We start from the raw sequence: 24,533 nt of genomic DNA on the forward strand, positions 1-24,533 counted from the left end.
TTCCCACAATGGGACCCTTACTATTTTCTCTTTACATACACCTACTCAAACCTGAGCAGTGTCTTTATTGTACCCAGAACATGTTTTGTGTCATCTCATTTATTCTTTTGTCAAATATTTACTGAGAGCCTTCTACCTAAGCCATGTATTAAAATGAGTATTCAGAAAAAGAATTTGAAAAGACAAATCTCCTGCCTTCAAGGGGCTCAGTATCCTGGAGTATATGAAAAAGCTATTCTGTTAGGGAGTGAATAGGTTGCTATAGGTTAGAAGCAAGATACAGAAGGAACTCAGGGGAAGGAAAACCCTTCTGCTTCCTATTTTGGATCAGTTCTGTATCTGCTGCTCAATACTTCCTATATTGTAACTTCACTTCTATTTTATTTTATAATTATTCATCAGCCCTCAAGTCAGAGATGAAATCTTACCTCTGGCTCCTGAAAATCCAGTTCTGTGCCAGACTACCACATAGTAACATCTACAACAACGAACAGTTACCTGTTACCTATTCTCTGAGAGGTATCCTACTGGAAGCTAGCTTCATACACATTTTCCCAATTGATTTCCACAATGCAATAGGCATGATTGATGCATTCATAATATCTCTATTTCACAGAGTGATATCGAACAACTTGCCCAACAACTATTAGGTGGAGGGGCCAGTATTAGAAGCCCATCAGTATGATGCCAAGTCCTATGCTCTAAATCACTTCCAAATCTTAACCTACCAATGATTTAGTGATGAATGAATGAATAAACGAATGTCCCTCTTTCTCTGTAAGGTGGTTCCTCTTCCACTAGCATTTCATAAAGCTTTTGGAAGAGGTCAGACACATTTAAACATTTTTCTTTTACTTTAAAATGAGAGATGTTGAAATTGAATTGATAAAAGTGAAATTAGTCATTCCAGAGGAGTCACAAGTGCCAGACACATGCAAGGTGTTGGGACAGATAAGGGTAATGAATACTGAATATTGACTTGAAAAGGCTGGAAATGGAGCCCTCACAGTTATCTAGATGGGATCACATTATGGTTCTGTTCCATATGACCAATAAAATAATAGGACCAGGGGTGACAATTTCAGGGGAGGGAGATGGTTGCTTTCTGGACAGCTTCCCCAAGTTCCTCTCCTCCCCTAGCCAATCCAGCTGCTTTACTTTGTCCTCTCTGCTGAGAGAGGACTTCTCATTGTTCTCCAGCTGCAAGGCATTAAAGGGACGGAATTACAGGGAGGAAGCTTGTCTGTGCACAGGAAAAATGAGCTGCACTGGGTTTGGCAGGATTTGGCAGCTGTTCCACATCGGCCTCTGTAATAAGGTAAGGAAAGGGGGATTGTGCTAATGAACAATGCTGGTCAGTTGGCTCATACACCACCTCTCATCTGAACATGTTCTGGGCTCAGGAAAGGTTTTTATAGCCTTAGAACTTTTTAAATCCTCTGATGATGTTGGCATAGCTGAAGCAAACCTTGAGGATATACTCCAGGTCAGAGCTATCAGCAGGAGTTATGCTAAAGTGGAAAGAACACAGAACCTGACTTCAGAAAATGCAGTGCTGACTGTGGCTTGGTTCTTGGCAGTTATGGGGCCATTTTTTATCTTCAGCTTATTATTTATAAATGGAGATAAAACACATGCAGAAGGATTGTTTTGATGATTACATACAATTTTACTTAGGGGAAAGTCTAAAACAACATGAGAGACGTTTCTTATTTCTTCTTATCTTTAAATGCCCAGTTGAAGATTCCTCCCACCTTCATCCCAGTGGATTTTGATAGAAACTGGTCTTGGATGATTGACAGGAACAAATGAGTAGGGCTAAGATGTGAAAAGCAAATGATTGTACAATTGGGCCCCCAAACCGTGTGTGAATAAATATCTCCAGCCTCTTTCCTCAGCCACTAAGGAAAATTCTGGCATTTTATCCTCTTCTGGGATGTGGTTGGTCAAATTACCCTTTATAGGTCTGAAGACCACCTAGAATTGACCAAATAATTAACAGTTTTCCTCATTCTCCTGTAGCTTTATAAATGTTATCTATTATACTTAATTTACTCTAAGAACTGAAATCTCACCTCAAATGAATAATATAGAATGTAGTAAGATATTAGAATATGTAATGATTTCAAAATAGTGTGAGAATTGTCTTTGTCCAAAAACTATATTTGCTTTCTGTTTGAAAAACAGAAGTGACTTCCTCATAGAATTTGCCTCAGTTCAGGCAGGAGATTTGCAATCTTATTTTGTCACAGTCCACATTTGTGCTATTGGTGATAATAAAAGGCAGGACTGAGCTAGCCCATTGGAAGCCTTGGTACAAAGTACTCTTCTCTCTGGATGGAAGTAGGCCAGCAATTTGATGAGCAGAGTGCCAGCTACATTCCAGCCCTTCCCAGGTTGGTGCTCTTGTGTGTAACCTGGACCATTGTTTCTGGTGGCCCTGGTTAATGGAATTATAGCACCCTGTCCTCTTTTAAAGCCTTTGTCTGTAATATCAACAGAGAGTGATTATGCGAACCTCTGTATGTCTTATTCCAATATCAAGTATTAGTCAAGTATTGGTTAAAATTATGAAGAATATTGATTAAAACATTAATAGAAATTTACTTAGTATCTGCAATGTGCATTGAGATAAGTGCTTTCAGAAGCATTATTTCATTTGATCCCAAAGTAAGCCTGGAGGAAGGTATTATCATCCCTATTTTACAGCTGAAGAGATTGTGGTTCAGAGGTGAAATATAATCGCACAGGAAACAAGTATCAGAACCAAATTTGACTTGAAGTCTTTTTCTTAAATAGCATTATGCTGCCTTAAAATTTCCTAACTGTATGATATTGTCAAATTGCCTTCATCCTAGTTTAAGTTGGCACATAGATTATTCCTCCAGGGTGAATGTGTAGGAGATAGGCTGATACTACATTATACAACACAGCTTTAATTTGGATGAATTCTTTTCTTTTTTTGATTGATTATATCTTCACTTACAGTGTTGTAAGCTGATCAGAGAAAATAAGCAATAATCCATTTGACTTACCAGCATCCATGAGGCAATGTGCCTAATAAGAAATCTATTCATTCATTACTTTAATCATTTGTTCAACACAAACATTTATTGATATTTTATTTTTGACTTGGCTGGGAATCATTCAGTATTATGAAAATAAAATGGGATATCAAGAAAGTAGGGAATACAATATGTAGACAAATATTTAGGATTCATTCTACAAATATATAATATATATAATATATTAGGACTCATTCTACAAAGCTTTGCCAAGGTGTCGTCATCTCTAGAAGTCCTCCTGAGTTATATTACTTACCTTTTGTTTTATGATGGCACACATACATAATGCTTGTTAGCATTTAGCCATATAATACATAAATTTTTCTGGTTATATCTTTATTTCCCAAATGGAAAGTATGCTACCCAGTGGCAGGGATGTTCTCTTCTCTTTATCACATGCCTGCTCTGTGTTTGTGATTAAAAATATTTGAGTAATTAGGTCACATAGTAAAGAAAATGTGCTAAAAAGAGAGTAATGTGCCAGCTTCAAAGGGAGCATGAAAGAGTTGGGAAATTCTCAGAGGAAGTTACCTTGAAAGAGAAGAAAGGATAGTCAACAAGTGCAATAATGGAAAGTAGAAAATAATGATGAAGGATGAAGGAGGAGGAAAAAATCATGGACATGAAGTCAGAGTACATAGCATAATCAAAGAGAGCCATGAAGGCATGGGCATGCTAAGGGAACAATGAATGATCTAAGAGGCAGGAGTTAGGGGTAATTAACATAGATGGGTGAGAGAGGACAACAGGTAGGAATACTGATGGACTTATGAAAGGAGTTGTACGGAAGGATCAGAGTTTGAACCATGTGGTCTGTGGGCAATAAGGGGTCCTAGAAGGTTTGCTAGATAGGAAGCTGGCAGAGGATACGTTATTTTCAAAGATCACTCAGTTTTTAGTTCACCATTTTTACATGCATGGTTCTGTTCTTTGGATATTTAGGAGGGGTGAAGATGCGGGGAAGACACGAGGGAATTTAAGTTGCAAGGAGCAGTCATGGTAGGGATATTGGAAAGGTTATCCTCTAAATTTATATTCTTAGTTTACAGGGAATTAAAAAAGAATTGGATATGGGTATAAGCATTGAAGGTGGAATTTGGAGCTCGATTTATTTCAATAATGTCTGCCAAATGAAAAATTTCTGGGTCTTTATTAAAATTCCCAGAATATTAGCTGGTGGTTTTCTTTAAGACTGCTTTAAACTCTGGATTTTTAGAAAATTGCTCTGTTCCCATGACTACCTGAGTCATTTTTGGAAAAATAATAACCCAAACACAACAGATTTTTTCATTGTACTCTCAGTAGCCAGGGCTGGGCAATACTACCCTCTCTTCCTCTTATTTCTGGACCTGGTTCTAACTCTGCACAATTATCAGGTTCATTTTCCTATGATTTTGTTTGCTTGTGTCTCATGTTGTCAAACCACTGCATAATTATTAGGTCATATCAACTTCTTGACAGCATTACATAATGAAAATAGCAAAGAGTTGGCTCATCTGCACAGTATGTAGTTTTACAAAATTGTGTACATTAAACCGTAGCTGGTAGTTGCTACCATGAGAGCTTATCATTAGGCGCAGAGGGTGATACAGTTCAATGAATCTTAACTAAAATCAGAACATCCATGTTTGAGTCCCAGCTTTACCAGCTCATCCATAAAATGAAATCATACTAAAATGGAAATTTGGCTTCTTTTTCTATCTCAAAATATTTCTGTGTGAAACACAAACAGATGAAAAAAGCCAATCACTGTGTTCCAGCTCCATGAAAAGAGGTATTGGTTTTGACATAGAATTTAATTAGATCTTGAGCCTGTCAGAGAGAAGAAGTTCCATGAGAACCAATTCAGGCCAATGAGGGGCAATAAATTATAGGCCATGTGAAAAAATTACTGGAAACTTCTTCATTACTTTTCTTTAAAAAGGTGGTAAGGCATTTCATCCTAATAAAGAAGAAAGGCTAAGGCTGCTGGAATGGGTTAGAGATGTCATGAGTAATGATGGGTAGTATTGGAATGAATCTGAGAACATGAAAGGGAGATGGGAAAAATCTGGATTTTTTAAGATATTTTGGCCACTGCCAAAATATCTAAAGCCTTATTTTGAGACTTTTGAAGAATTGTTCAGTTATAGGGGTCTACAAATTTTCTCTTTTGGTTTAAACCATTTTGGAGTAGAATTTCCTATCACTTGTACTTCAAAGAGTCCTACTTATTTTGGTAAAGTTGATTAGATAAATTATGCTCAATGCTGCTCTTTAGGTTATGATTTCTCAGGAAAACAAACTTGGAAATGTAGCCATTATATTGTTTGTGGGATCACTGACATCCAAGCAGATAATTCAGAAGAGCCTGTCCCTTTCAAATGGCCATTAAATAACTGGATTATTTTTCTAGTTTTGAAATGATTTTCACTTCACATAATCAGGCACTAAAAATATTATACTATAGAACTAACCATAGATACTAGTTATTTTAGTTATTTCTTACAGTTTTTTAAATATCCTAGAGAAACACTAGTGGCTTTTTTTTTAGATGTAATTGTGTGATTATACACATATATTTGTATACACACACATATATATGTACACATATATACAAACATCCACATAGATATATGGAAAGACACATATATAACCACTTTTCTATGTATCTTTTTGCAATTTGGAGAGTACTTACCTATTATTTATCTTTACAATAACTCTGGATTACTGTCTAGTTTTATTATCAGTAGTAGAGTGGTGCTAACTTCTAAGCTTACTTAAATGATAAAATCATTTCAAAGAGGTTATTGAGTGTCCAGTAATACAAAAGTAGGAAAAAATACATTCTACCTCTAGAAAGATTGAGTAGACTTACTTTTTCCTGTTTCTACTGCCAAGTACAGCTAAAAACCGTGGACATTTTTTTTAAAGATTTTATTCATTCATTCATTCATTCATTCATTCATTCTTTCTTTCTTTCTTTCTTTCATTCAAGACACAGAGAGAGAGAGAGAGAGGCAGAGACACAGGCAGAGGGAGAAGCAAGCTCCATGCAAGGAGCCTGATGTGGGACTCGATCCCGGGACTCCAGGATCACGCCCTGGGCCAAAGACAGGTCTAAACAGCTGAGCCACCCAGGGATCCCAAAACCTTGGACATAATGTATAATGTAAACATTAATAAAACTTTGAAAGACAGAAAAAGACAAACAGGCTACACTTTGGGGGATCCAAAGAACAACATGGTGGTAAATTTATTGAGTTCTCTTTTGCCTCATATATCCCAGACTGCTAGAGAAATCAGCAACTCAGAAACACCAATGGGTATAGATTTAAAAAAATACCCCAAGAAAAACTCACTGTCTCTTTCACACCATAGAACTAGGATAGGGTCAGCCTAGCAAGACAAGAATCTTTTAGATGATAACATCCTGCTCTGGCCGAGCACCACAGAAAAGAACTGAAGCTCCACATGAAACTCCAGGTAGCACAGACTAGGTGAAAAACCTAAACTTCCATTACAGACATGCTGTAATGATAGGTCCCAGCCCCAATGACAAGGTGTGCAGAGGTCCACTGGGAACCTTGCACTTCCAGCCTGCTAGGTGATGGTAAGCCTCCCCAGGCCACCTTGCTGTCAATGGAAACTACATGGGGAGCTGGACTTTGACACCCACTTGACAGCAATGAAGCACTCTTCCCCTTACTGTTGGGGTTGTATCATAGGAGGCCTGTTGGAGAGTCAAGAATTTATCACCATCCAGTAGTAATGAGGCCATAACTCTGCAGGTTTAGTGGAATCTAGGTGGAGAAAAATAATAAGGCACCACTCCTCTTCCCAGCCAGAATGGTATCAGCAGAATTCTAGTGGAGAGCATAACCTACCATGCAAACCCAGCAATAATAAGCTATCTGTTCTTTTTGATAGTGTCAACAGAAACCAAGTGGGGCACCTGGACTTCTACTCAATCTGACAGTAATGACATGGTTGACTCTTCTCTTGGTAGCACAGTGTCAAAGGGGGCACCCTAAAACATGATTTAAATAAGACCCAGAGAAAAATTAGAAAGACAAGCCATGAGAGAAACGTGGGTTTCTCTGGGAAACAAAGGGTTGTAGAAGGGGAGGTGTGTGGGGGGATGGGGTAACTGGGTGATAGGCACTAAGGGCTTGATGGGATGAACACTGAGTGTTATACTATATGTTGGCAAATTGAATTTAAATAAAAAATTTAAATAAATAAATAAATAAATAAATAAATAAATAAATAAGACCCAGAGTCTAATAGTAGCTAAAATGTCTAGGTTCTAGATAGAAACTCACTTATCATACAAAGAACCAGGAAAATCTCAACTTGAGTGAGAAAGATATTAATAGATACTAAGGCTGAGATAACACAGATGTTGGAATCATCTGACTGGGATTTTAAAGCAGCTATTATAAAAATTCTTCAATGAAATTGTGTATTTATTTGAAACCAATGAACAAAATAAAAGGTTTCAGGAAAGAAATGGAAGATCTAAAGAATGACCAAATGGAACTTTATTTTCCAAATGGAATTTCAGAACTGAATAATACAGCAACTAAAATAAAAAACTCAGTAGACAGATTCAACAGCAGGATGGAGGGTGCAGAACAAAGTATCAGTGAAATGGCACATTTCCCCAGGGCTGAAAAAATCCCTGTCAATTTAGAATCTTATATCCAGCAAAAATATCCTTCAGAAATGAACAACAACAACAAAAATAAGACAGTTTCAGATGAAGGAAAACTAGTTTCAGATGAAGGAAAACCATAAGTCCTATCATAAAAGAATGGCTAAAAAGGAAGTTCTCTACCTAGAGAAGAGATGATAAAAGACCCCAGAAATACCAGGAAGGAAATTAAAAAAAGCATTGTAAGGAGTAAAGTTTTATGGGTAACGACAATAGACTTTTCTTGTGTTTTCTAAATTATGTTTGATAGTCAATGCAAAGGAGTAAAATTTTATGGGTAACGACAATAGACTTTTCTTGTGTTTTCTAAATTATGTTTGATAGTCAATGCAAAAATTATAACACTGATGTGATTGATTTTTAAATTTTTTTTTAATTTGAATTTAATTTTATTTTAGTTCCAGCAGTTACCACACAGTATTATATTAGTTTCAGGTATACAATATAGTGACTCAACAATTCCATACATCACCCAGTGTTCATCATGACAAAGGTTGGTTTTTGTAGAGAAAAATTTAAGATGTTTAAATTATAAATGGGGGAGGGTTGTAAGGGCATAAAGGAAGGTAAGGTTTCTCTCCTCCGAACTGATGAAATGTATGTATAAAATCTAGAGGAACCACTAAAAGTCTATGTGAGGAGCTATAGTTCCAAAAAATAATAGATAAAACAAAATGGAGTTCTAAAAGATGTTCAAATAACCCAAAGGAAGACAGAAAAGAGAAAACAGAAGTGAACTGGAAAAAATGGATTTCATTTATATGATATTCTTTAAATGACCACATTTTAGAACTGGAGAACAAATTGTGGTTGCTGGAGTTTGGGGTTGGTAAGAGAAGCATGAGCAAAGGCTTAGTGGTGATCAAATGGGTCTGCCTCTTGTTTGAATAGTTACATAGTCTACATATGAAAATATAGCACAGAAGTAAGCACCATTGGGGGAACCTGGGTGAAGGGTACATACCTCCTGGAACAATTTATTTCCTGTGAATCTCTATCTCAAAATACAGTTTCTTCTAATAACGCAGTAAATATTAGAACCACAACAAGACATCATGTCTCTTGTGTCCCAGCTCAACTTTCAATACCCATGTAATATAGAGAAGGAAACAGCCAATTATAAAACATTAGGGATATGGAACATCCTATGTATCTTAAATGCTGCTTCTCTTTTTCAAAGTTACCTGACATCTCTGTCAACATTTCTTTCCTTATAATAGTTGTAAGGTCACACCTCACCTGCGCTGAACAATTCCATGAGGGCATTCCTAACTACCAGTCCCACACTGGCATTCAGAATTTCCATAGACTCAAATTCCTCCCACACCATTTAACATGATCATAAGCAGCCTAGTGCTTTTCACTGGGTCATATTTGCTACCCTATTTACATAACCAGTTTATAAACTTCTTAAGATCAGTCACAAGGGTTGTATTTTTTCCTCTGTGCACTTGGCTTGGAAATATTTGCTAAATCCCTTATAGGCTTTTGAAATGATGGTCAAGTGTATTCATTAGAAAGTTGTTTGTAGAATTTGCAAAAGTAAACTTTTCTCAAAACTGGCTTAAATGACATTCCAGAGATAAATTTTCCAAGGAATTCAAATGTTTACCCCAAGTAGTAGCTCTTTCTTATTGCCAAAATTCTACCCATAGCACTTCACACATATCTTTCTGTTGCAAGGAAGGAAAATCCAATTCAAATTGACTTGAATGATAAAAGGAATTCACTGGCTAATGTAACTGAAAGTTTAAGAGTAATTCAGTCAAAGATTAATCTAGGGATCAAGTGATGCCAACAAGGATCTGATTTTCTAATCTCTACAAGGTTGAGTTCTGCCATAGGTTTTATTGTGCCCTGGTCACTCCTCTGCTCCCCTATTCTAAAATTCCTGCTCTGGTTCCATTCCTGACACTAGTATACCACAGTCTCCAGAGAAATAGTTTTCAAAGAAGAGAGGAGAATCTGTTTTTTCTCAGGTTATCCAGCAAAAGCCACTTTGCCTTTCTTTGACCCTGACTACTGCACCTATTCCCCAAATCTATCATTATCACCAGGAGGATTAAATACACAAATTAGCATTAGCAAAGCATGAACCACTCCCAGATTTGAGGGTGAGAATCAATATAGTATTCAAATTAAGTGGCTGAGATTGTGTGGGAAATGATTCTTCCAATGCAAACTGTGGGTATACTGGAGGGTGGAAGATGATGTGGATGCTCAAAACATAACCAACAGCGTTCACTGCATCCATACCAGGGGAAAGTGGAAATTGTGGCTGGACAGGACTTTGGAATCCCTTTGCTTTGGATCTGGGCCAAGAATCCATAAATACCAGTTTTAGGTCTGACTTTGCAATTAGTTGTGTCGGGCAATTCAATTAATTTCTGAGTTTTAGCTTTAAAAACTTATTTAGGTAGAGATATTGCTGCTTTACTCAATGACTATGTGGACCGAATGAAATAATTATTATAGAAGTGCTTTAAAATCTTAACTAGTATTAAATAAAGATGAGGTGACTATGTATCTTCCACATGTGTCTACATGTTGGTTTATTTATCCCTTTGTCCTTTTCTGTTTTTTAGAGTCCTTTTCATTAAAATATCTTTTAAAATGCCAGCAAATTGTGTCTGTGAGAAAACGAGTACCATTTTTTGTTCAGTTATAAATGTAGAACAACTTTTTTGTTTGTCACTAATGGAAAGTGTTTGTAGAGAGGGGATATATGTGAGATGTTTTACATGGGCTATCGCAGTAAATTCTGCTCCTGGTTCCATGAGGCTGCTCCCAGTAACATGAGGTCAGAAGTATTGACCTAGCCTTCACAGATGTGGAAACTGAGCTGAAATATCTCATCACTATTAGCAAACAACAAACCTAGATTCAAACCCAAGGCAACCGGACAGCAGCAAGTCTCTGCTCTTTCAACAGCAGAATGTATTTGCTATGAGGAAATCTCAATTCCCTCAGAGCAAAATAATATTTGAGTTTGAAACAAATATCCCCCTAAAATGCAGGCTGTCTAAAGAAGTATTTTCAGTGTCTTTAGCTCTTGTATAGCTGCTCGTATGTCTAGTATTTAAGATTTCAGAGTTTAGCCTAATCATCTTGCCATCTGCTCTGAAATGATGAGCCCATCTGTCAAGATATTCAAGACAGTATCAGATTCCATTTATTCTATGAGAAGACAATGACTCTTGAAATACCAAATTTGAATATGTCTGATTACAACATTGTGTTATGCTTAAGAAATTTCAAAGCCAAGTTCCATATAGATAAATGATAGCTGAAGTCCCTGCATTGATAAGGTGATGATGAGGCAACCAAATTAGAAAAATGTAGACTGCCAAATGCTGATTTGGAAATTTTTCAGTTCCGGTATGATGACCACTATCTTAATTATTCCTTCATTATGTTTAAAAATACATAATATTCTTATACAGCATTTTACAAAGTGCCTTAAACTTAATCACTCATGTAATCATTTAATATAAATATACATGATTATTCTTACCTTTTTCCTATTATTATTCTGCTCCATTTTATGTATTTTTCTATTTATTTTATAAAAAGCCAAGCCATGTTCTAAGTGGAATTGCCAGTCATATTCCTTTAAAAGGGAAACACATGAACCATGGGAGTTCTCTGCCACGGGACAAACATGAGATATTAAAAAGGTATGACAAGTAATGCCACTATATCCTCTATTATTAACAGTAGTATTATTAGTAGTAGTAGTCAAATGAGTTTGAACAAACAGGCTCTTAAATTATAACATGAGTTGACTGGTGAGTGTGTTTTAGGCTACACTGGTAGAGAAAATCCTCTCTTTACTCCAGCCTTGCTTATTGTGCTTAACTGTAGGATCATCTAATTTATAATAATAAATTAAAATCTCTCAAATACTTTCTGAACTTTCAAGACAAACTATTTTCCCAAATTTATATGCAACACCTCCTATGCCTCTGTGTCCCCTATTCTGTTCCTTTTTATCCTTGGTTTGCCTGCTACCTTTTTAAAAAAATTTTAAGATGCTAAATACATTTCTTGCACTAGAACAGACACCTCCAAAGTTCTCATGTTCCCGTCCTAAAGTACTCCTAAAACTCCAGAACTTCCATAGGGTTAGTAGGACACACAAACATGTCCTAAGGGAAGCCTACATATACTAAATTTAAGAAATTACATCACTCCTGGAATCCTAGTTAACTATCTGGACTCATATCACTATGACTAATTTAGGCCATTAAGATTTTGTGTTACTTCAAGAAAGCAATAGATAGGGATTGAAGGAAAAAGAAGATAATCTTCCATGTTTGGATTTACCAGCATTCCAGTCCCTTCCTATCTATTGAGCTCATGATCTGGGTATCTAAGATTGAGAGAAATATCTCAGAAGGGTTACCCACACTGCCAGGTATACCTCTCCCATGTCGCTGAGGACAAAATGATGCTAAAGCCCGTGCTGTTGCCGTTGGTACTTTCACACCTGGTGTCTTCAGGGGTCTGTTTACTCTTGCCTCTCTGGTCCATCTGAGCAAAGAACAATCTAAAATATAAATCCCATCAGGTAGTTGTCTTTTTTGAAAAAACTGTTGAGTCCCTTCCATTATTATGGTGAAATTGGAAGAGGCTCACCTGAGGAGGTCTGGCTTTTGTATCCCATTCCAATATAGCTTTGGAGGCCTTTTTGCTCTTGTGCTATGTTTGAACACTTCAACCTGTGGCTCCCTGGCACTAAACCATGATTGAGTCAGAGCATGTCTTAGGTCTGCTTAAAACCATCCTAATGGCTGTCCATAGCACTTAAGGTGAAATCTGAACTTATTCTGCGTAGCAGACCCTGCATGATCTGGCTACACTTTGCAGCCTCCTCTCTTACTGCTTTCTGCCTGCCTCCTATTTAATTGTATTCCAAGTTCCCTCTTTCTGCAAGACTTTTATATATGCTGTCCTATCTACCTGGAAAGGTCTCTTTGCCCTCCCTTCCCATAGCTGATCTCTTTCATTATTTAGATACCAGCATAAATATCTTCTTCTCAGAGTCCTTCCATGGCCACTCTATTTAATGTAATAATCCTTTATAAAGGAATCAAATTATTTTACTCATTAGAGCTTACTAGAGTGTCAAATAATTGTTTAATAAATCAAGTTAAATTTCTTCCTAAGTTTTTTTCAGTTTCTCTCTAAAGTCTCTGCTAATCACCTCGATGGAACTCATTTTTTCTCTTGCATCCTGATGGCATATTGTATGCACCCAGGTGTGCTGCATTTAAGTATGTATGTAACTATTATCCCCACCAGTCTTTGAAATTCCTGTCTTGGATCTCAAACATATTTATATTTCTAGGACTTAGAATAAGATGCTGAGGGCAAATGTCCTTCCTAAACCATATCTAGTAGATTTGCTGTGCCCTGCACACCTAGACAGACTCCACCATCCTGTACCGGAAGCATCATCTCCCACTCCTTTATCTGAGTAGTAGCAGTGTTTGGGCTCTCTCAGCCCTAACCTCCCTCTCTGGCACTGTCTCTGCCAGTACCTGCTAAAAAAGTCCACCTAAATGGCTGTATTTGTATCAGCTGACTCAGCTTTTGGCCAAAGACAATTGGACTAATTGTGGGGACTGACCCAAGCTCAAATAAATTCATTGATCCGAAGGCAGAAGATAGTAGTCTGGATGTGAGCTACACCACTTTTCAATCTAGATAATGGGGCTTCATATCCCTATTTCCCTTTCCCCCCTGTCCATCATTGCATGCATTACAGAAACTGAGACGTACTAAGGATGGGATACAAATTATGATTAGAAAAACCAGTAGCAATTGTGGTGTTTGGAAGGGAGGGGTGGCAGGGGGGCAGTTTATGAGTTCTGAATCTTTCTAGAAGTAAACTTCTTTCCTTCCACCTGAGCAGAAAAGCAATGGAAACAAGAGAGGATGCTTTTGCTTCGATGAGGCAGCTGTAACACTTGCTAAGATGGACGTGGAGTTCAGAGTCTATACCACTCAGGGATTGGGGCTCTTGCCCTGCCCACAGCTAGCATCTGCTAGCACCATTAACCAACTCCAGAGTTTAGAGATGCTACCCTGAGTCACTTATTGTGTAATCTTGGGCCAAAGTCCCTTGACTTCTTGAATTCTCAGTTACATTTCCTTTAAAGAAGATGTGGTCTATATATATGATGGAATACTACTCAGCCATTAGAAATGTCGAATACCCACCATTTGCTTCAAAGTGGATAGAACTGGAGGGTATAATTTGAGTGAAGTAAGTCAATCGAAGAAGGACAAACATTATATGGTTTCATTCATTCGAGGAATATAAAAAATAGTGAAAGGCATTAAAGGGGAAAGGAGAGAAAATGAGTGAAAATATCAGTGAGGACGACAGAACATGAGAGACTCCTAACTCTGGGAAACGAACAAGGGGTAGTGGAAGGGGAGGTGGGCGGGGGGTTGGGGTGACTGGGTGACGGGCACTGAGGGGGGCACTTGGCGGGATGAGCACTGGGTGTTATACTATATGTTGGCATATCAAACTCAAATAAAAAAATATACAAAAAAAAAAAGGTAAAGTGCAAGGCATCGTATTGGTCTCCCTTTCCTCACCAAGTTTTTTGTGAATATCTATAAAAATAATGCAAAGTAAATAAAACTTCTTAATTGGTAGAATGATGTAAAGTCCAGATTATTATCCTTAAGAAACAAAACAAATAAACGTATGACAAGGGAATAATACATGAGGCTGAATACTGTGCCTAGAAACTTAGGAAATCTGGCAGGAAGATGAAAAGATTTTAAGCGCACCCCCATGGTTTGTACCACACAGCACTGCAGAAACCATTATCCCCCAATAATGACTCTTAAATAACTGGAAGGCATTCCTTTTTCTTACTTTCATAAAGCTCTTTCCTCCTGTTATTCTTCAATCAGAAAGACAGACATGGGTAACAAAAGAATAATATGATTTTACCTGGAGTGATTCTACAGTAAATTAAAGGCTTTGGTATTTTGTGCTTAAAACGCTGATTCTTTTTGATAATTATTGCTCTGCAAAGAGAAGGGAATGTGAGGCAGGGAGGGAGAGGAAAGAGAGAGTGTACCAGCCTTATCAAAAACTTCAATTTTCCTGATTGCTCTAGCATCAGGTTCAAAGTGAAGTATTATTCTTTTAAATGTCCTAAATTCTTCCCCTGAGCTCAAGTACTTCTACACCAAGTCACTTTCTAAGGGCAATGAATACTTTTCTTCCAGATCAGAGTTTTAAAATTCTAGATTACAATTTGGATTTTCTCAAGTTTCACATTAAGGGTAAGAATCTTTGCCAACTGCACACAATTACATCCTTTTGTATTTCATGGTAAAAGAACAAAGTTGTTTTAAAAAGTCTATATGACTCATTTTTAAAATGCATAATCTCTGAAATTCAGAAAAACTTCCTCTTCTAATAAATTTCTTGTGTTAGCATATTCCCATCTTTGGTATGTTGATGATTTTTATCTCCTGGTCAGAGTCAGATATACATGTTATCCTACTGTGGGCCAGATACTTAATAAATATGACCCCATGTAGGCCTATGAAAACATTTATGATGTAGCTACTTTTTTTCCCCTATTTTAAAAATGAGGAAGGTAAAGATTTAAGATTGATACTGCAAATCCCAGGTAGTGAATGGAAGAGTTAAGATTTGAACCCAAGTATTTCTTCCCCTCCAACTTTTCATACCACAATATCCTGCCCTCACCTGGGAATAAAAATAAGAGTTACAAGTATTCTAACTGGAGACAGAGCTAGAGGGACAGCACTGAGAATGAAAATGTAAACAAGGTGCTGTAGTCTAGTAGTGGAGACAGATGCAGATATAAACTGGTAATTGCCAAATTCTGTGATTTAAAAAAATACGGTCACCTAACATTTACTAATGATTCCACTTGCAAAGTACTGTTCTAAGTAATTTCTTTTGTTGACTCATATGTACAATAAGAGAGGGATGTATGAGTGGCATGGTGCCCAAATAAAGGGAGGAAATAGATCTTTTGAGGGGATCCATTTCATCATTGTAGGAGAAGTATGTTAAAGCAGATGCTGAAGGGCAGGTAATAATTTGCATAGGTATGTTTGAATGGGAATATTGAAGGCAAAATGAATAGATGTGCAAAAGCAAAGGGCATGGAAAAACTTGGCTTTTGTGCCAAGTAGAGTATGTGAGGGAATGGAATAGATCCATTTGAACTGGTAGGTGGGCCTCAGACCCCAGTTGTGCAGCTTAAAAGTCCCAGTGCCCAAGAGCAATGGTCTATCTGCTAGAGTCCAGCAGCCTGCCAGCTAGATCCCTATATACTGTCCCAGAAAGCGATAGGCAACAGAGAATCCACATATTTGCTATTTGCTCTGTCTTCAGAATTTGGCCCAATAAATGGAAAATATACTCCATTAGGTAAAGACTCATATAATTCCTTTCTGAGAGGGCTTAGTGGAAGGAGCTCTTTTGCTGCAAGGTAAGTAGATCCTCACTTCTCCTCAGGTTGGCTTAGATGCCATTGAACAAAAGATTTTTGACAGTCTCTCTTGACTATTCCTACAACAAGCCTTTCTCTATTCTGAGGTACACTCATCACTTAATTCAGAGAAAAACAGTTTATCTGGCTCCAATTTCCTATTACCATTTTTTCAGCTTCAATCAGTGATGTCTCCAGAGCTTGCAGTCTCAGGCAGATGTGGGATCCTGGTGTCATGCACAGAAGTAGCTTGATTACAATCACATTCCCTTAATGATCTCATTCTAATGAGGCAGCAGCTTGATGCCCCCTATTCCCTTCACAAATCTGTCTTGGGAGCTCTGTTCCAGCTTAAATCCTGGATGTCTCTTCTATTTCTGCTTTCTTGCTATCCAGGAGAGCTATGATTTTTTAGTTATTAGGCACCCAGTATTTATGAAACACGTGAATTGTCAAGGGGAAAAGTGAGTCCTTCCCTTTCTTCTAGGGGCAATTGATAAGTATATTCCTATTGCTTCCTCCCCAATATTCACTAAGGTACACCACTTCCTACAAGGATTCTCTCACTGGCCCCTTTTTCCTTCTTATGCCAAAGACACTAAACGTTTGCCTCCTTCATTCCTCCTGAAGTGCATTTCCTGTCAGGATCCCTGCAACCTCATTTTCTCAGCCAATTATGATCCCATTATCTCTCCAACTTGCTACATTATACACACATAGATTATTGAAGACGAATAGATTATGATCTTAATATTTAATTGCTTTTCATAATGTGGTATTTGTTTGGAAATGAAACTGATGAGGTGGCATTTCTTTATTATATACAATTCAATGACAGTCAATTAGCTGCAAAAGAAAACAAAACAAAATCCTAGTTGTGATTTTCAGAAAAAAAAAAAAAAAGGATATTTCTGTTTAAGCCCAGATTGCTGACATTTAGCTATTTAAAACGAAAAGTGGAACATGGGGGACCTTAAAGAGACACGGTACACAACAGGGCTCTTGAAAACATTCCTTCTAACCATGAAAACTGGTAGACGAAAACTCATTCCCTGTCAACAAAGATATTCTAGATAAGTAGCCTGGAATCCTATATCCAGACCATTTATTCATTGAATAAATGAATTCCTCCCAGACAGACTGATTTACTCATACAGTTACCCACTCAAATGTTTATTGAGCACTACTAGTGTGCTAAACACTGGAAGTGGATGTTAAACAAGACATAAGCAGCCTCGACTCTCAAGGCTCTTGGCTTGTAATAGAGGTGGCAAAGACATGCAAAAGGGCCACGTGTAGGAGAAGACTTGTGCCATATGAGGAAGCCTGGGATCCGAGGAAGGGATGATGAGTTGAGTCCTTAAGATTCAGTTGGACCAAATGAGACAAAGTAAAAGGGGAGAGACACTGCTGGTACTTGTATCAACAAGCACAGGAAGCAGCAAGAGAAACATTCTGGCAGCCTGCAGTTGGAATAGTACTTCCTCGGAAGTTCTATTTGATCTCAGCACAGGGTTGCAGTCTGACTTTCCATGCTATTCTGCACACGTGCCATACGTTCTATTGTTCCCTATCACCTTATCCCTAGGCTATTTTACATACTCATGTTACTCACTTCGTCTCCAAATATATTCAAGTTTTCAAATCTCAGCAGAGAGAGATCAAATAGAACACATTAGAGAAGTCTCAAGTAGCTTGGTAAAGGCAGAACAAGGGTGAATGCAGGGAAGGGAAAAGAAAGGAATCAGCAAAATCACATGGGTATCTGAATAGGAAGAGCTCTGTATGCAATGAGAAAGAATCGGAATTTCATCTAGAAAATTCGAAGAAGCAATTAAAGTAGTTCAAGTAGGATGTGTCAGGGTAAGATTATAGAAAGATCATGAGGCAGCAGCATACAGGATGAATTGGAGATAAAAAAAAAATTGAGACCAGGATAAAAGTTCTGTTATTAACAGGCCGGACATCATAAAGGCCTTACTCAGTAATGGTCAGACTATATGAGTAGGACATATCTTTGGAGTTAATAAAGGGGTTGAAAGAATAAAATTTGGCAGATGATTGTTGTGGGAAATTCTTAAAAGGGAAATGTTTTGGATAAAGTATTTTTTCTGTCTCAGACAACTGGATTCATGGTGGTGCCATTTGCCAAAACAGGGAAAGATTGTAGAAATGTAAAACTTTTCTTTTTCGGTCCTTACTCATCAAGCCCTCACCTAGAGAATGAATACTCTAACTTATGTGTATGATCGTGCCCTTCAAACAAGGTACCAAGGAGAGAGATTATAGTTTCATGAAGGCAGTATAGACTTGAAACCAGGACACCCAGTTTCACACCATGTCTTTACGTAATCTTGGACATATTTTCTTCACTATGCCTCAGGTATCTCATCTGTCAAGTGGAGATACTAGAACTTTCTACTAACTCAAGCCTTGTTTGAAGATAAAACATGTTGAAAAAATTAATTTACTTTGGGAATTGCCAAATGAAATATCTAAAAGGTTAATTCTTTTGGGCTCATTCATGTCAGGAAAGTAAGCACTGACCCAGAGGTTATCATGTAGGCAGATTAAAAAGCAGTGATATATAACAACTTTGTTGTGTCAAAACCAGGAGCAAATGAAGCTAAAATAAGCAACCTCTAAACTGGTAGGATGGAATGAAACCTTGAAAGCCAAGTCTGACTGACAGGAAATAATCACTCTGGACAACCAGAGGAAAAAACTTTGAGGAGGAATGCTGGATTTGCTCCATAGTTTTTCCTCTAGAGAAACACAGCCTGAGACCATAATGTTGGTCATTATGAAGGTTCATCTACTACTGGCTGTTTCAGTCCTCTGTACGTGGGATAGAATGTTTATATGAGGTGGCTTGTGAGCCATGGAGTAGCTGGAGGTACAGGTGTAGCCTGTATCTCTCTGAGATGCTGTTTCAGTTAGGGCTGGAGGTTCATTTTGTGAGTGCCAAGGATCCATTGTAAGAAACAGTGATCCCTCAGAACTTTCTGCAATCCTCTCCTCAAGGAGATGTTAGTGGATCCCTGAAGGAGGGTCCTAAGGAGGTTGCCTAAACATAGGATAGTTATATTAATTAGGGTATGGATTAGGTAGCTATAACAAAGTCTTCTCAAATACAGTAGCATAAACAAGAGAGAAGTTTCTTTCTGCTTTAGGAGTCTCAGTAGGTGTTCCAGGGCTGTAAAGTGGTTTAACAGAGAGAAAATCCAAGTTCCTCTTAAATTAATGCTCCATAATTGTCTTATCCACATGTTTGATGTTGGTTCAGCATCACATCTGCTGGGAGTATATTTTGCACAGCAGAAAAGGGTGAAGGAGAGGAGAAAATACGCTCTCTCCCTTTTAAGGTCATAATGTAGAAGTTACACACATTATGTTCAATTAGGCAGAGCCTAATCCTATATCCCTATCTATTTTTGAGAAAGGCTGAGGAGTGTAGCCTTTAGCTGATGATCCATTAGCCTAGCTAAACTTGGGAATTATAGAAGCAGAAGAGGTGATTGGATGCTAGAGGACTAATTATCACTCTCTGCCATAGTGGTAAAAGCACCAAGGCTTGGAACTTAAGCAATAAAAGTTATCTCAGAATTTGTCCTCTGGATATCCTTAAAAATAATCTTCAATCTGAAGAGACGAAGTAAAATACTAGTTTGATGAGAATCCAGTTATGATGTCTGCTGTGTTTTATTATGGCATATAATTTGTCCAAGGAACAAATCTTAACTGTTGCAGTTCAATGAGTTTTAGGATTCTATACTGACTTAACTCCCACCCTATTAAGATAGTGAGCATTTCCATTGCCCAAGAACATTTTTTTTTATCCCCCTCCTAAGTCATCTTCCATACCCAGGCAGCTACTGTTTTGAATACCATCATCATAGAAATGATTCACCAGAAAAAATGAATTTTAAGATTCCTTTGTGTTGTTATGTAGTATGCTATTATATGGGTTTACCACATTTTGTTCGCCTATTCTGCTATTGATGAACATTTAGGGCATTTACAAATTTGGACAACTATGAATAAAGTGGCTATGAATATTCATGTATAAATATTTTCTGGACATTTATTTCATTTCTCTTGGATAAGTACCTACGGGTGGAATTAATGGGTCTCAGGGTTGGTGTATGTTATGTTCATAAGAAATTGCTAGTTTTCCAACCCGCAATTTGTAAGAGCTCAAGTTGCTCTAAATTCTCAATAATATATGCCATTGGCAGAATTTTCAATAGAAGTTCTTCTAACGGGTCTGTTGGGTTTTGAAAGGGGAAAAATAAAATCTGGTTTCTGATTCACAAATTTTCAACAACTTCTTTCCATAGGGCAGCAAATAAATACCAAAGAAATGTGTATAAAACACTTTGAAATACACAAAATCTTGTATAAAAAAGTGATCCTATGGCAAATACTTTTATAGAAGGGACTCTTTTTAAGAAGTCTTTATAGTGTCATGGCATGCTTGGAGTCAGAAAACCTGAGTCTTCTCTCTGAGCTCTAATTTTTTCATCTATAAAATGGAGATAGAAATAGCCTTTTTGAAGTTTTTATGAAGTCTAAGATAATTTGCATATCACTAGCATAGTGCCTAATACAGAGCAAAAGATCAGTATGTTTCAATAAAATCTAAGATGAAGTGGTCTTATTCAAATAAGATTATCACCACCATTGCTATCATCATTATCATTAATTTTAACTGAAACCTTACCATATCCTAAGTGCTGCTAAGCACTTGTATATTATTAAATTCTCAAAACAATCCCGAACTTCAGTATTGATATTTTTGTCATGCAACTGCTAATCCTTTTATCTTGGTTTTCCAGCTTGTACTAAGCAATGCTTGTGGCTCTGTGCCTTTTGTTTGATAGAGGAGATATCATTATACCAGCAGCTGTGCAAATACAAATCACTTAATGCATACTAGAACTCAAAGCAAAAATGTCAGCAATGGCACAGATACTCCACTTCCTTGTCACTCTGTGGAGAGAGGATCCTTTCCTAGAATGTAGCTCCATGATGTGTCCAGCTGTGGGTCATTCCATGCATGCTCTTTGCAGTGTTCTAAGGGAACTGCGGACTTGTCCACCTGCTCATTTTTCCGACTCCAGGTCCAGTCCGTACCAGGTGACATCATGAGGATTTTTATAAGTAATGTTTCTACTATACAATAGGCTATGGGACTGGACTCAAAAAAGGTACATGATTTGCTCAAGCTTCCGAGTTGAAGAAACAAAATTCAAACCCAAGCTTTGTGAATCAAAACTTCTATTCCAAATTGCTATGAGATACAGACTCCTTAATTAAAGATTTATTCATTTGTTTTTAAATGCAATGGAAAATTTAGGTTTCTTTATAGTATACAACCCAAAGTGTTCTCATGTTATGTGCCTGAGGAGGCTGAATCTGAAATCAAGCACATGTAATAAATTTGCACTTGCAGTGACATGACCACAGAAAACAACATTGATCCACTGATGATCATTTGGGTAACTAGGACATTTTAAAGCAAACCTCCAGGACATGATTATGTTTCAAAGATTAAAGAAAACACAAACTTTAGTCAAACAGATCTGGGTCAGAATTGGTTTTCCCACTTAATGGCTGTGCAATCTGAGACATGTCACCTGGCCTTTTTAAGACTCAGTTTCTTTATTTCAAAATAAATATATTGGGACTTCCTCATAGGTTGGTGTGAGAAATAAAACACGTTGTTGATTTGAAAAAAATCACTGATTATAAGAAGCATGCATTATTTCATTTACAACTAAGAAAAATGCCTATTAATTTTAAGTTGTCATTGATTATAAAGACTAAAAAATGTGTGTATTAAATATCAATAAAATGCTAAGTGCCTGGTATATAGGCTCCCACTGATTGATAACTACCATTGGGATTGGTGTTAATACTACTATCATCATCTCTTTGTAAGCCAAAAGAATTGGCACAGAGAAGAGGTAAAGTAATAAGATGCCTTAAAACAGAAGGTAAATGATTTCCTTGCTATGGTCAGGTGCTCACAACTCTATCCATTGGTATCATATTCTTTGTGATATCAGGAACCTCACACAACTATCAACTATATTATCTGGGGTTTTTTTTCATTTTATTTTTAATATATCAGAATTAAATCCTTATTGATGAGAGAATTCTGAAAATGACAGAGAGGACTTATCCTTTTCATAGTGATAGTACTTTCTGGTTATGTATCTTAAGCAATACAGGTGTCATTTATAAGGTTAAAAGTAATATTCATCTATTATCATCCATAGATATGGAGAAAGAAATCCCTAACAGAAAAAAAAGATCTTTTTTTAAAGGTCAAGCATTAATTATGGGTAGAGACATCTGTTATATAATTTCTGAGGAAAAGAACTTATTAGGCAAAAAATGTCTATTTGGGTTAAAATCTGGAGATTTTGTACTTACTAGTTTGTGATCTTAAGCAAGTTACCAATTCACTCTGCACCTCAGTGTCCTCAGCTCTACGATGACAACACTTGTCTTTCAAAGTTGTTTAAATATCTCCCATGCAATTTCTTCTGTTCCTTTCCTTTTTGCTTTTCCTCCTGACATTCACTTATAGTTCACATATTAACTCGATCATCTCATCTAGAGGCCCAAGTAATTCTTCTTTTTTAGACCTTATGATTTTAATTTAAATAATTATATTTATCCTTAAAAAATTAAAAATAGAAATACCTTATGCTCTAGTATTTCCACTGGACTGGGTATTTACCCAAAGAAAATGAAAACACTAATTTGAGAAGATAAATACACCTCTCTTTATTGCAGCAATATTTACAATAGTGAGATGTGGAAACAACCCAAGTGTCCATCTACAGATAAATAGATGAAGTGGTATATACCTGCAGTGTAATATTAGCTATAAAAAAAGAAAGAGGTCATGCTTTGTAATGGACTTAGAGGGTATATGTTAAATGAAAAAAGTCAGACTGAGAATAAACACCATACAATTGACCCTATATGTTGAATCTAAAACTCAAAACAAGCCAACAAAGAAATATAAAAACAATAATGAATAGATTCATAAATATAGAGAACAGACATTTTTCCAGAGGGGGGTTAAGGGAGGTGGGAAAAAATAGATAAGAGGAATTAAAAGGTACAGACTAGCATTTATAAAATCAGTCACAGATGAGAAGTACAGCATAGGGAATATCAATAATATTTTAATAATGTTGTATAGTGACAGATGGTGACTACACTTACTGTGGTGAGCATTGAGTAATGTGTAGAATTGTTGGATCACAATGTTATGCACCTTAAACTAATATAACATTATATGTTAATTATACTTCAATTTAGAAAAAAACTACTTTTTAACAATTTGTCTAACATCTGTTTCCTCCACTTGATTATGAGCTCTGTGATGTTAGGGACCATGTTTATTATTGTTTTAGTCCAAGGCCCTACCATAGCACCTGGCACACTGTAGGTGCTTTATCATTTTCCCAAAAGAATGAATCAATGGATGGAAGAACAAATGAGGTTAGTGCCTCGCTCAACTCAGAACAAGCCCCCAATAGTAACAACGATAGTTTCTCATGAAAACCCTCAGAAATTCTATTTTATCTTTATTCTGTCTTGCTATATTGCAATCATTTTAGGTGCATTAAGCCTGCATGTCTGGAACCTGGCTCTGTTTTCAGGGATCATTTGGATCCATATGACTGAAGGAAGTTTTCATAAGCATGTTTGTCATTTCATGGTAGACTGTCACAATCCATATCCATTTGATTGGATTGTAGTGAAGATTTGTTTCTTTAGAAATTAAGGCATTTTTCCCTGTTGTGCATGAGAATGAGTCAACAGCTGCTGTGGAAATGCCAACATTCATGGATACCTTCTAATTATCCATGAAGCCTGGTGACAGGAAAGAGCAACGTTGTTTGCTTGAGGAGTTGCCTGGGGAAAAAGCATAGCCATTTTTAAGTGCACAGAACAAGCGAATTTGACAGAAGAAATGAAAGTATCTGAATAGAACCACAGTGAGGCAGAGTGGCTTTTATCACGATAGTCTCTGCCAAGTTTAGTCCATTATTCTCAGGGTGCAAAGAGACCTATTTTGTATGGCAAAGGATATAGAGATAAGCTGGAAATAGTCTCAGGATTTCTGAAAAATAATGCAGCTTGTTTTGATGTATATGAATTGAGCATGCAGAAACCACTGACCAAAGCTGTACACTACCCTGGTTTTGATTGGACAGTGGGGCTTTATACTGAGCCTACATCCTG

General features: G+C 37.0%; 1 long non-coding RNA gene across 1 annotated transcript in view; it reads left to right on the forward strand.

Moving 5' to 3' along the window:
* The first annotated feature begins 1,177 nt into the window (after positions 1-1,177).
* The window catches only part of LOC144295493 (uncharacterized), a 44,218-nt gene continuing 20,862 nt past the window's right edge, over positions 1,178-24,533 (forward strand). The window contains exon 1 of the long non-coding RNA XR_013362631.1: positions 1,178-1,318. This is a non-coding gene — a long non-coding RNA (uncharacterized LOC144295493). The remainder of the gene's footprint in view (positions 1,319-24,533) is intronic.

Source organism: Canis aureus, chromosome 23 (genome assembly GCF_053574225.1).
Source record: "Canis aureus isolate CA01 chromosome 23, VMU_Caureus_v.1.0, whole genome shotgun sequence".
In the NCBI taxonomy this organism is placed as follows: Eukaryota; Metazoa; Chordata; class Mammalia; order Carnivora; family Canidae; genus Canis; species Canis aureus.